The following is a 13925-nucleotide window of genomic DNA, read 5'->3' as shown; positions in this document are numbered from 1 at the left end:
TGTTAAAAGTTTACTTGTTTCAATAAAAATACTACTAAAGGGTACAGATGAGTTTTAGGGTCACTAAATCCACCTAAGCTCACTATGACCTATATTATATACTTTGGTTCTAACATTTTAGCTACATCTTTAGCAAAAATGTGCTAACAGAAAAAAATCTGTGAAGCTACATCTCTGTCACTAGATATTATAGGATTAATCTTGTAGTCCTTTGTTCCCAGAAATCAAGAGGAAATAGTCCCCTCCTCTTGTCTTTCCAAGGAATGATAACTCAGATCACATAAATCTTAAGATAATGTGACAGAATTAGAGGCAAGAATTTCCTCTTGAGTTTTCACTCATCAGTTTGAGCTAGTTTTCTCTACAGTATTTCTTTTTAATTTTTTTTTTTATTTATGATAGTCACAGAGAGAGAGAGAGAGAGAGGCAGAGACACAGGCAGAGGGAGAAGCAGGCTCCATGCACCGGGAGCCTGATGTGGGATTCGATCCCAGGTCTCCAGGATCGCGCCCTGGGCCAAAGGCAGGCGCCAAACCGCTGCGCCACCCAGGGATCCCCAGTATTTCTTTTTAAAGATTTTATTTATTCATTTGAAGTGAGAGAGAGAATGAGTGGGGAGGAGAGGGGTAGAGGAAGAGGGAGAAGCAGTCTCCCCACTAAACAGGAATCCTAATGCAGGACTTGATCCCAGGACCCTAAGATTATGACTTGAGCCAAAAGCAGACCCAACCGACTGAGCCACTCAAGTGCTCCCTTTCTACAGTATTTTAAACTTATATTCAACTTACAAATATTTGTTGGTTTTTGACATTTTTTCATGCATTTCCCCTCTCAATTTGTATAGTTTTTCGTGCATTCCACTTCTCAATTTTTATAGTAGATATTTCCCCCCACCCCCAACCAATAGTTTTATGGTTAATTGTTCACATAACCAGAAATAGGTATTTTTTCCCCCTCAGGATTTTTTTTTATATTTAGTAGTGTCCTTTCATTTTTCTTTATTTGTATAGTATTATACCTAAAACACTACTTAAAGTTACATGACAGGATGTCAAATTTTAAAACAAAATGCTTAATGAAAACACAAAGATTATGGTTCATAGTTAACAATGTTACATTTTATATGCCCATTACTTTAAATATCCTTTTTAAAATTACTATAAAAATAAAATAAAATCACAACATGCAAATTAATATTATTTATAATAGTTTTTAATAGCATAAATTAAATAGCTACTTGGCTAATTTTTTTTTCTTTTTTCTTTTTTTTTTTTTTTTGCTACTTGGCTAATTTTTTATTGGTAAGGTGTTATACTGTGATATTTAAAATTTAATCTAGATGCACACATAAACACAGACAGACACACCTTTCAATATACAGTAGTCTCCCTTACCTGTGTTTTTGCTTTCCCCAGTTTTAGTTAATCATGGTCAAGGGCAAGCTGGAAGCAGAGGACCCTCCTTCTGATGGACCAGAAGGTCCATAGTAGCCTAATGCTATCTTATAATGCCTAAATCATTCCCCTCACTTTATCTCATCCTATGGGCATTTTGTCTTTTTTGCATCATCACAAGAAGAAAGGTAAATATACTATAATAAGATATTTTGAGAAAGAAACCACATTCACAGAACTTTTATGATATCATTAAAATTGTTCTATTTTGTTATTAGTTGCTGTTGCTAAACTCTTCCTAAGCCTATTTTATAAATTAAACTTTACCATTACTATCCATAGTTTGGGTCATCCACTGAGGATCTTGGAATGTATTCCCCACAGATAATGAGGGACTACTGTACATGTGTTTTAGATGAGATTACCTAAATTTCTAGGCTTGACATAAGCAAAAGACTGTAATCTCTTTATTAAAATTAAAGAAAAACATATTGAAGCATTGTAATCCTATCAAATTTCTGGATTTTTTTTCTTAATAATGTGTGCTCTTATCAATTTAAATTTAGTAAATTTTACAAAAAAGAAATTATGTTTTACTCATATTAAAATAGCCAGAAGGAGAGACAGAACATGCTCTTTCCTCCTATGGAAACACCAATTTAACAATGATACATAAAATAATGTTTTTTTGAGAAAACTAGACACCAGTTAAGAGGCTTTTGTCCCCCAAGCAAGCACCAAAACAGCTACATCAAGGTGGTAGGAAAATTTGTGGCACCCTCTCACATATTGTTCCTCCCACTAGCATAGCACACATAATTGAGAGGAAACTCCCAGCTCCTGGTTTTCTCCATAGAGACAGAAAGAGAAGATTGGACCATATATCCAACATCCTGACTTTTCACAGGGGCTGCCTGAGGAACTGGCTTCTGTCTTGCCTGAGAGTGATGATGGGATCCAGCATACTCTAGATGCTTGAGGGCTGCTGAAAACAAGACTCCAAACATGTGCTGCAGCTCCATAGGATGTGCAGTACAGCAGAGAGAGACTGATACAGATTGGTGGCCTCTTCCTTAGAGGAAAGAGTAGAATGGAGCATATGTCCAACATTCTAGCTTTTCAGAGTTCTGCTATAGGCACTGCCTTCCGTCTTACTTGTCTCAGAGTAGGATAAAATGCTGTACACTCCAGAGGCTTGGCAGCCAATACTATAGACTGAATGTATGTGTTCCCCCAAATTCTTATGTTGAAACTTAATCCCCACTGTATTTGCAGGTGGGGCTTGGGCTATGGTTAGGTAATGAGATGAAGACCTCATTCATGAATGAATGCCATTAGTGTCCTAACCAAGAGGTATCAAAGAGATTTCTCACTCTTTTCTTCATGTAGGGGCACCGCAAGAAGGTGGCCATCAACAAACCTGGAAGAAGGTCCTCAGCAAATGTTAAGTGCCTCTTAGACTTCCAGCCTCCAGAATTGTGAGAAATAAAGTTTGTTGTTTAAGCTGCCTGGTCTTTGGCATTTTTTTTTTTTTTTTGTCATAGCAGCCTGAACAAACTAAACAGTGCTAAGAACAAAAATGAGCTCAGTGGCATGCTGTTGCTTCAGAGACTGTCTTGGTCACCAAAAGAACAAGAGATTACAAACTCCTGGGGATAAAAAAAAAATGGCATACACCTCCAATTAGAAATTTACATAGAAGATATAGCCAGAGAAATGGTTTGAGAAGCCCACAGAATCTCTAGCCAGGCTGATTTTTGAAGGTCTTTCGTGTATAAAACCAATCCTTAAAGACTGGAAGAGGTGGCTGTTTTTTCAAATGTATGAATATCATCAAAAGTTACAAAGAATACAAAGACAAGAAAAAAAAGACCCTACTAAAGGAACAAAATAAATCTGAGAGACTGACTCAAAAGATACAGAGGTATATGAATTACCTGATGAAGAATTTAAAATAAAGGTCCAAAAGACGCTCAAGAAGCTTAGAAAATCAATGCATAAAGTATGTAAGAATTTTAAAAACATGTAGAAAATATAAAAAGAAAAAAAAAGAAAATATAAAAAGAACCAAACAAAATTTGGAGAATTAGTTTAGTCTAGAATACAATAACTGAACTAAAAAAAATTTGCCAGAGGGTTCCCCAGCCCACATTATGAGACAAAATAAAGAACTAGCAAATTTAAAGTCATTTGAAGTTACGCAAAAGAATAACCACAAGAAAATGAAAAACAACTAACAAAATGGCTATAGCAAGTTATTATTCATCAATAATTACTTTTAAAAGTAATTGGATTAAACTCCCCAAATGACAGAGTGATTGAATGGATTAAAAGAACAACAAACAAGATTCACCCACATGCTGTCTACAAAACACTCGCTTTTGTAATAAGGACATACATGGGCTGAAATTGATAGGACATTTTATGAAAATATTAATCACAAAAGAGCCAGGATGGCTATATTTATATCAGCAAAATAGACTAAGTCAAAAACTATCACATGAAGGAACTTATATAATGACAAAAAGGTCAGTTCAGCAGCAAGATAAAACAATTATAAACATATATGCACCCAACACCAGAGCCCCCAAGTCTCTGAAGGAAACATTGATAGAACTGAAGAAAAAAATACAGCAAAATAATAGTAAGAGCTCTCAATACCTCTCTTCCAATAATGGTTAGAATATCCAGACAGAAGATTAAGAGGGAAACAGAAGACTTGAACAATACTATAGCCAAATGTTGCAAACTGACAATGCATAACATTCTACCCAACATTAGCAGAATAAATATGCTTCTCAAACACGTATAGAACATTCTTCAGCATGGATCACATGATATAAGGTCACAAAATAAGTCTTAACAAATTAAGAATATTGAAATCATGCCAAGTATCTTCCCAGAAACAATGGAATAAAACTTGAAATCGATTTCAGAGGGAAAACTGAAAAATTCACAAATATGCAAAAACGAGACAACATAGTTTTAAATAATCGATAGGACAAAAACCCCAAAAAGGCAATTATAAAATCTTGAGACAAATAAAAGTGGAAACACAATATAGCAAAATTTAGGGGATACAGCACACACTGTATTAGGAGGAAATTTTATAGCAATAAATGCCTACATTAATAAAGGAGAGAGGTCTCAAATAACAACCCAAATACACACATAAAGAAACTAAAAAGAACAAGGTAAGCCCAGAGGTAGCAGAAGGACAGAAATAATAAAAAATATGGGAGAAATAAACAAAACAGAATAGAAAAACATTAATGAACAATACCGAGAGTTGGTTTTCAAAAAAGTTCAAGAAGATTGGTAAACTTTTAGCAAACTAAGAAAAAAAAATAGAGTCAAATAAACAAAACTAGAAATAAAAGATGTTATAAGTGATGCCACAGAAATAAAAATAAGAGACTATTATGAACAATTATACACCAACAAATTCATAACCTAGAAGAAATGGTTAGAGACATACAGCCTAACAAGACCATATCATGAGGAAGAGGAACTCTGAGAAGACCTAAAACTATTGAGATTGAATTAATAATGAAACCGCCCCCAACAGTGAAAAAAAAAACAAAAAAAACAAAACAAGACTAGATAGATAGGTTCATTGGTGAAGGGAACCTTTCTAAATTTATTTTATGAGACCAGCATTTTACTGATATCATAGCCAGTAAAAGGCACTAGAAGAAAAGGAAACTACAGATTAATATCCACAAAATGGATGCAAAAGTCCTTACAAAATAATAGCAAACCAAATTTAACTGCATATTAAAAGGATTATATGCCATGTAAGTTTTATACAAGTGGAATTTATACTTGGGATGCAAGGATAGTTCAACATCAATCAATGTGAGAAATCAAACTCCAATAAAAAATTATACAAAAAAAATCAATGTGAAACACCTCATTAATAGAACAAAGGATTAAAACTTACCTGATCATCTCGATAGATGCAGAAAAAGCATCTGATAAACTCAACAGCCTTTCAAAACAGACTAGACTAAGAATAAAAGAAAATTGCTTTAATATGATAAGGGCCATATATGAAAATCCAAGAATTAACATCATATTCAAAGATGAAAAATTGAAAAATTTTCCTCTAAGACGAGGAACTAAACAAGGATGCCACCTCTCTCCACTGTTATTCAACATAATACTGTAAGTCCTAGGCTAAGTAAAAGAAAATAAACACATTCAAATCACAAAGAAAAAAAAGTAAAATTATTTCTGTTTGCAGATTACATGATCTTTTATGTAGAAAATCCTAAAGACTACACATACACACAAACACACACACGCACACACAACTATTAGAACTAACACAAATTGGGGATCCCTGGGTGGCTCAGCAGTTTGGCACCTGCCTTCGGTCCAGGGCGTGATCCTGGAGACCTGGGATTGAGTCCCACGTCAGTTTCCCTGCATAGCCTGCTTCTCGCTCTGCCTGTGTCTCTGCCTCTCTCTGTCTCTCTCTTTGTCTTTCATGAATAAATAAGTAAAATCTTAAAAAAAAATTGAAGAAGACAGAAACAAATGGAAAGATATCCTGTATTCATGGATCAGAAGAATCTAACATTTTTAAATGTCCATACTTACCAAATGTCACCTACAGATTCAATGCAATCCCTATCATAATCCCATCCCAATGTCATTTTTTTTTTTGCAGAAATAGAAAAAAACAGCCCTAAAACTCATATGGAATCACAAAGGATCCTGAAGAGGCAGGTAATCTTGAGACAGAATAGCAAATTTGGAGGAATCACATTTCCAAATTTTAAAAATACTTCCCAAAAATACAATAATAAAAATAGTATGATATTGACATAAACACAGATATATCGACTAACAGAACAGTATAAAGGCCCAGGAAAAAAACTCACACATATGAATCAAGTTGATCTTCCACAAGGGTACCAAAAATATACAATGGGAAGAAGACAGTCTTTTTCAACAAATGATATTGGGAAAACAGGATATCAATGTGCAAAAGAGTGAAATTAAATCAATATTTTTTGCCATGTGCAAAAATTCGTCCAAATAGAATTAAGGACATACACTTAAGACTTGAAACTGTAAAACTCCTGGAAGAAAACTAGGTGAAAACTTCATGATGTTGGTCTCAGCAATTATTTCTCGCATATGACACCCAAAGTGTAGGCAATAAAAGCAAAAATAGACTAGTGAGACTAAATCGAACTAAAAGTTTCTGAACAGTTAGGGAGATAGTCATCACAGTAAAAAGGCAACCTACGGAATGGAAAACAATTTTTTGCAAATCATATATCTGATAAAGAATAAATATCCAAAATATGTAAGGAACTCATACAACACAGTAGCAAAACAAAACAAAACAAAACAAAAATAACCTGATTTCAAAATGGGTGAAGAAATTTCTCAAAAGAAGTCACAAAAATGACTAATGGGTATATGAAAAGGTACTTAGTATTACTAATTATCAGAGATATGTAAATCAAAATCACAGTGAGATATCACTTTACTTTGGTGAGATAGCCATTATCAAAAGAAACAGAAAGTAACAAGCACTGGTTGAGGATGTTAAGAATTGCAACCAATTGTTTACTGCAGATGGGAATGAAAACCCATACAGTTGCTATGGTCAACTATATGGAGGTTCCCCTCAAAATAAAATAAAATAGGCTTATCATAGGATCGCAGCAATCCTACTTCTAGGTATTTATAAAATTGAAAAAAAAAAAAGGAAGAGAAAGAAAGAAAGAAGAAAAAGAAAGAGGAAAGAAAGAAAGAAAGAAAGAAAGAAAGAAAGAAAGAAAGAAAGAAAAGAAAGAAGGAAGGAAGGAAGGAAGGAAGGAAGGAAGGAAAGAAAGGAAAGAAAGAAAGAAAGAAAGAAAGAAAGAAAGAAAGAAAGAAAGAAAGAAGAAAGAAGGAAAAAAATTAGAATCTCAAGGAATATTTGCATTCTTATGTCCAATTTAGTATTTCTCACAATAGCCAAGATTTGGAAAAAAACAACCTAAATGTTTATCTATGGGTGAATGGATAAGGAAGATGTGTTATATCATGGGATACACAATCTTTCTTAAAAAAAGAAAAAAATCTTGTCATTTTCTACAACATAAATGGACCCTGAAGACATTATGCTAAATGAAATAAGACAGTCACAGAAGGACAAATATTGCATGATTTCACTATGTGAGGTATCTAAAACAGTTCAATTCATTAAATTAGAAAGTAGAATCATGGTTGCCAGGATTGGAGTCTTGTGGAAATAAAAGGTTGTAGTTCAATAGGAACAGTCTCAGTCATGTAACATAAAAAATGTCTAGAGATGTGCTGTGTAGCTTTGTGCTTATCATTAACAATACTGTTCTGTTCACTTAAAAATTTGTTCAGGAGATAGATCTTGTAGTGAATGTTTTTCTACAATTTTACAATCCTATATTGATCTGTAGTCAGCAGATAACAGGTTATTTGTTGGTCATATTATTGGAAAAAATAAGATTGAAATATGAGTGATAGAAACCTAGGGAAGAGGATTTTGAATAGTCATCTCAAAATGGGCAATAAAAATAATTAGAAGGGAATAATTATGCAAAATAACATAACTATGCTAAACACATATTAATCTTTCCTTGGTGATTGCAAATATTTGATGTTAAAAATTATTCATTGTTTCATTCCAGTATCATTCTAAATAGAATACCGTTCAAACTGATTATAGATGAAGAATTGGAACATTATACCCATCATTGGATTGAACATCATTACTTAAAAAAAATTAACTCTAATACTATTCTTTCATAAAGGAGGTTGGCATGATTCATGTCTAGTTTGGAACCAAATACACCAATTTAAAAAAAATGTTATCAACAGAGACTCATTTTAACATAGACTATGTATAAATTACTTTTTGTGGAATAGAACTTCAGCATATTAATGCTAACAATCTTGGCTCTGGTTGATTTCAGTAGATGCATGCCTTGTCTATCAAGGTAGAACCGAGTTAGCATATGAGAATCGCAGCCCCCAGTCAGGTGACCAGGTGGCCAAGGAGTATCTTTTATCACCGCAGCTTCTTCTGCTGGGATTTTACCTCCTATCTCCATTCCTGCCTCATAATGGAAAAAGGATAGGGAGGTTCTGGAATTGTTTTCACCCCCACTGATGAATCCATATGGTGAATTCATAGCTTTTCTAACCACATTTCTACATTTCCCAGTTTGCTAATCTTGATGTCCAGCCATATTTCAATCATTTCTTCTGTCCCTTCCCCTAAGCTGCCAGTCACTGCTCTAGTAGTTACACAGTTAAAGCTGTGTCATATTATTTTGAATAAAGTCACTTTAACTATATACTTAAACTTTCTCTAGTACTTTGGGTATTGCCATCATTACCATTTGCACAGTTACAACTTATCTTTCTCCCTCAACTTCCAATGGAAGAAATCAAATTGAATGTGTTACATGTATGTGTGTGTTTGTGTGTTGTGTTATGTTTGTGTGCGACAGGAGAAGCACAGTTGGTACATAATGTCCTGATAAACTGTAACATGCTAACTCTCAAAATCCTAAGAATCCTGCTACTTTTTCTCAGGGATTTGTAATAAACTTCCAATACCATTCAAGAAAATAGTAATAAAAAATACTTAATTCCTATTTATAGATTTTAGAAGAAGAATTAAACATTTTGGGGACAGCCTGGGTGGCTCAGTGGTTTAGAGCTGTCTTCAGCCCAGGGCATGATCCTGGAGGCCCAAGATTGAGTCCTGCGTCGAGCTCCCTGCATGGACCTTGCCTCGTCTCTCACTCTCGCTCTCGCTCTCTCTCTCTCTCAGTCTCTCTCTGTTTCTCATGAATAAATAAATAAAATCTTAAAAAAAAAACATTTTGGCACAACCATACAGACAATACTTTCATCAGAAGCAGTTATCATTTACCATATCAAGGTAGCTTTGGGGTGACCTTAGAAGTCCTTCCTCAGATTTAGCCCACCAGACACTGCCAGGCATCTATCAGTGGATATGGAAATCAAATAGGAAGCCTACCACTTCCAGGTCCTTGGGAATGTAAAAACACAGTACTTCATTTCACATTTTCAGCAGTAGAGTTATGTGATGCAATCCAAGCAATCCCGAATAACTTTTCGTTGTCTAAACGAGTTGATCTGTGTGGGAGCAATAATTTACCTGAGCTACATATAGTGAACTAAAGCTGGGAAAAAGTTGCATTCCTGACAACGAAGGCAGGGACCTGAGATTTTTTAACTTTTTCCCATTCTGGAAATCTTGTCAACATTAGTGGACCCTTAGAAAACCAGAAAAAGGCTATTGGTTTACCTCAAGGCAGAAGCATTCTCTGTGAAGATATTCTCTACCTCAATAATCCAAACAGAAGAAAAATCCTGACTGAAAAAAGTCAATCAGAAAAAGACAATTATATGACCTCACTCATACATGGACTTTAAGAAACAAGACAAAGGATCATCGGGGAAGGAAGGGAAAAATAAAATAAGACAAAATCAGAGAGGGAGACAAGCCATAAAAAACTCTTAACTCTAGGAAACGAACTGAGGGTTGCTGGAGGGGAGGGTGTCGGGGGATGGGGTAACTGAGTGATGGGCAATCAGGAGGGCACCTGATGTAATGAGCACTGGGTGCCATATGCAACAGATGAATCATTGAACTCTACTTCTGAAACAATAATACATTATATGTTAATTAATTGAATTTAAATAAAAATTTAAAAATTGACAGAATAGTGGGAAGACTCAATCTGGAGTCTGATTAAAACAATAATAAAAAGGAAAAGGGGAATGAGAATATGAAACAATTTCTTAAATGAATTAGAATAAGGAAAATAGAGTCTGGGATGGCCCCCTCATTTAACACTGGATATTTGAACCTTCGTAGTGAAAATCTATGGGTACTTAATGAGACAACCACAAATATGGGAATAAAACACTCACTGACTACTTTAAGGTTCTTTAATTAAAAGAAAGTTGTGGTAGCTGGCTAAATTTGGAGATGTCTTAATTCCTCCCAACTGGAAAGACTACTTTGGTCAGTTGACTCCAGGCAGTGCCACAGACAGAGCATTCATTAGAAAGAATTTGTCATTACGCACACAGGATTTATGGTCTTTGAAGTAGCATAGATAGCATCTGTTAGCTACAAAACTTAATTTTCTACTGACAAATCACCAAATACATAAGCTCGTACATATCTTAAGGAAAAACACAACAATCAATAACTTGTAAGTATATGATGAGAGTTGATCATTAGATCTCTGTGTTAAAACCCCCTGTGTTTATATTTCTCTTACATATAAACTTTCTGAGAGCTGCATTCTCATCTCTCCTCAAAACGATCCATCTTGTACTCACATGCTACTTAAAATACAAATTTTAATTTCCTTATTAACACACTCTTGGTGCATTCTCTGCGTACCATATGCCCACAGGCGGCTCTTATTGTCTTTTACCATCTGGGCTGCTGAATCTCAAAGTTTTTCCTCTCCTCTTTTTTTTAAGTGACTGAACGATCTTTTAAAGGCAATGCATTTAGACTATCACTGGATATGCTACCAGCTGCTTTGTTTCCACTTTAAGCTTTTGCCCTATCTGAGACTTATGCATTATTAAAGCACCATTTATGACAAAGCATGGGTTAAATGTTCCTAATGAAGTTGAAAATTTGAAATTTTGAAAGCAGTAGTGAAACTCAACATTTAAGAATTAAAACTGGTTACATGGCGCATACAACTTTGTGGGGGAAAAGCCTCAAACATTTTCATGTGGTTAATGTGAATTCTGGAATACTTCTTCGTCATCCTCTTTGTATGTCCATCAAAATATTTCGATGGTGTGGTGAGACAACCTGCCAAAACATTCTCCAGAATGAAGCTGAAATTAACCACCCAAATGGGGCTTCTAGTCTAGATCCAGGTTTTACAAGTCATCAGCTATGGGCAGGGGCAGCTAATCGAGGGACCACCATCCCTGTAGTTGAAAAACAAACAAACAAACAACAAAACCAAACAAATTATTAGTCGGGGCCTTGAATACAGGAGCGTGAAAGCCAAATTTCTTAGTCCCCGTGAATTGCTTGCTAACCGATCTCAATATCCTATGTTTGAGTCGGAAAGACTGTATTTGTCCAAATGACATGAGAGGGAAAGAAGCGTCCAGCACTCACAGCAGGCAACCGTCCAAGCTATTGTGGTTTAGCGAGGACGTGTAGCAGCCCCACCTCTCTTATTGCCGCTTGAAAAATGCAGGGTGACAACTACACCTTCTCCACCCATTTTGAATCACTTTTTGAAAAAGTGTTTTGTGAACTTTTACATTTTTTTAACATTGCTTCATATAAACCCACACTCTTCACAACTCCCAAGGTAGAGTATTTCTTATTTCTATACCTCTGCATACCTAACTGATACTGTATATCTTTGTTTAGAAGCTATGGCTTCTATTAAATTTAATTACTTACCCCTGTGGCTTTAAATTGAGGGTAGCTATAAAACAAAGACGGCTTCTATTAAATTTAATTACTTTCCCCTGCGGCTTGCATAGGAAGGGTGGCTTCTATTAAAAACTGCATGGTATAGGTGTGGCTGCTAATCAAGGATGCTTCCAAATGAAGATATACAGTCTGTGGCAATGATTAATCAAAGAAGAGGATGTTAGATCTAGAAATAGGATTGCATGATAAATGCCAATTCTGAAATTTATTAAAGGAATTGTAGTTCTGAAAGAATTTTCATAATTTATGTTGTTCTGCTTTTCTTAATAAAAAATATAGGTTACATCTGCACGTACTATATAGGATATATTAATGTTTTATTGAGGAAGGTAAATATTTTTAAACATCGCACCCTATCAGGTAAAGAGTAAGGCTCTGTGATGCTTTTAACTGATTTTTCCCCTTTTGATAGTAGCTGAATAAAGAAAATGGCTTACAGATTTAGCTATGTATATAGTTTGAAAGTAACAACTGAAAAATGATGTTCATAATCTGAATTGCAATGAAACCAATTATCTGTACTGTGGTTGTTCACATGGGAATTCTCCTAAAGGTTTAGTATTTCTTAAAAGAAATTAAAAACAGCTGTAAAAATACCATAAAATAAAAATAGCAGCTGCAAAAGAGATTAACATTCCTAAATTTCATTTGAACCTGATATGTTATTTTTCCAACAGCAACATATATATTCTGATTTTTAAATCTATCTTTATGAAATTTTACCTTTAAAAAAACAAGACTACTGAATACATTTTTGATATTACCATCTTTAACATTCACATGAATTTTATATTTTTTTCTTAAGATATTATTATTATTCTATCTTTTTTACTAATCCTCAAATATGAGCTATCACTGTAGAATAATCTAAATTCAACCTAAGATTTAAACATTACTAAGTAAACAAATTACAGCAAACTGCTCCTCTCTCTCTCTCTCTCTCGTTCTTTAAAGCTGTCAACTGCCTTTCACACTGAACCATGAAGACCAAGGGCCTTTTTAAAATTTTATATAGTGTCTGCTTTCCAATTAAGCAAAGAAGCACAGATAAAAGTATACCTGGTCTTTTATATGTACACATATACATATATGCATGTATATTAAAACTAAATGCAATTTATAAAACAGATCTGGAGGTGGTGACAGTATAAAACAGTTAGTTTTGCTGTGCTGTTCAAAACATATGGCAGCAACTTTTCTAGACTTGTGCCAGATGGAGGCCTTTAATCGATCCGGTCTGTTATACCGTATGTTATTTCTCCATTAAAAGAGGTTCCTCCTTCCCAATTTATATATACATTGCTAAATTTTTAAGTGCAAGAAGCAGTACTTTGCAACATAGAAATAATAACTTGAGAATCTTTATTTTTTAAAAGGCAACAAATTATTAAGAAGTAAAAAATTCTCTGAAAGTTGTATTTGTGTTCTTTTAGCAAAACTCTTGTCAGCTCTTCAGTTTTAACACACATTCAAACATAGTTTATGTATCTTATTTGGTTTATTTTTGGTTTGGTAACCAAATGATTTCAGACAGGAGTATTTTTCTTGACAAACTCTCTAGGAAATATTGCCAACATTTATAAAGTCAATTAATTCTATTCAGCAAAAACTATAGTAATTGCTTAGCATTATTAAAGGTAAAAATCACTTTTTAATTGGATTTCAATTAAAATACTTCCAAATTATCCATACAACATTAAAAATCTATGTTCCCAAAGATATACGTAAATCAGTCTCATTGCCATTAAAAAAAATAGGAAGAAACACGGCTTCAGATATAAGGTTGAAAGATTTTATGTACATTAATACCTGAAAGACAAATTCAATAGAAAAATACTGCTGTTGTACCAAGAATAATTATAGTTTATTTTATCTTAAATATGTTAGTGAAGCCAATTTTCTCTCTCTCACACACACATGTATAATTTAAAAAATATGTGAGGAGCTGAGAAATAAGAATATAACATTTTGGAATAGTTTATTGCTATTGTTCTCTTGTTATAAATATTATTTGTGACATAGGT

Source organism: Vulpes vulpes, chromosome 13 (genome assembly GCF_048418805.1).
Source record: "Vulpes vulpes isolate BD-2025 chromosome 13, VulVul3, whole genome shotgun sequence".
NCBI lineage: Eukaryota > Metazoa > Chordata > Mammalia > Carnivora > Canidae > Vulpes > Vulpes vulpes.
Note: the sequence above shows the minus strand (reverse complement) of the source record.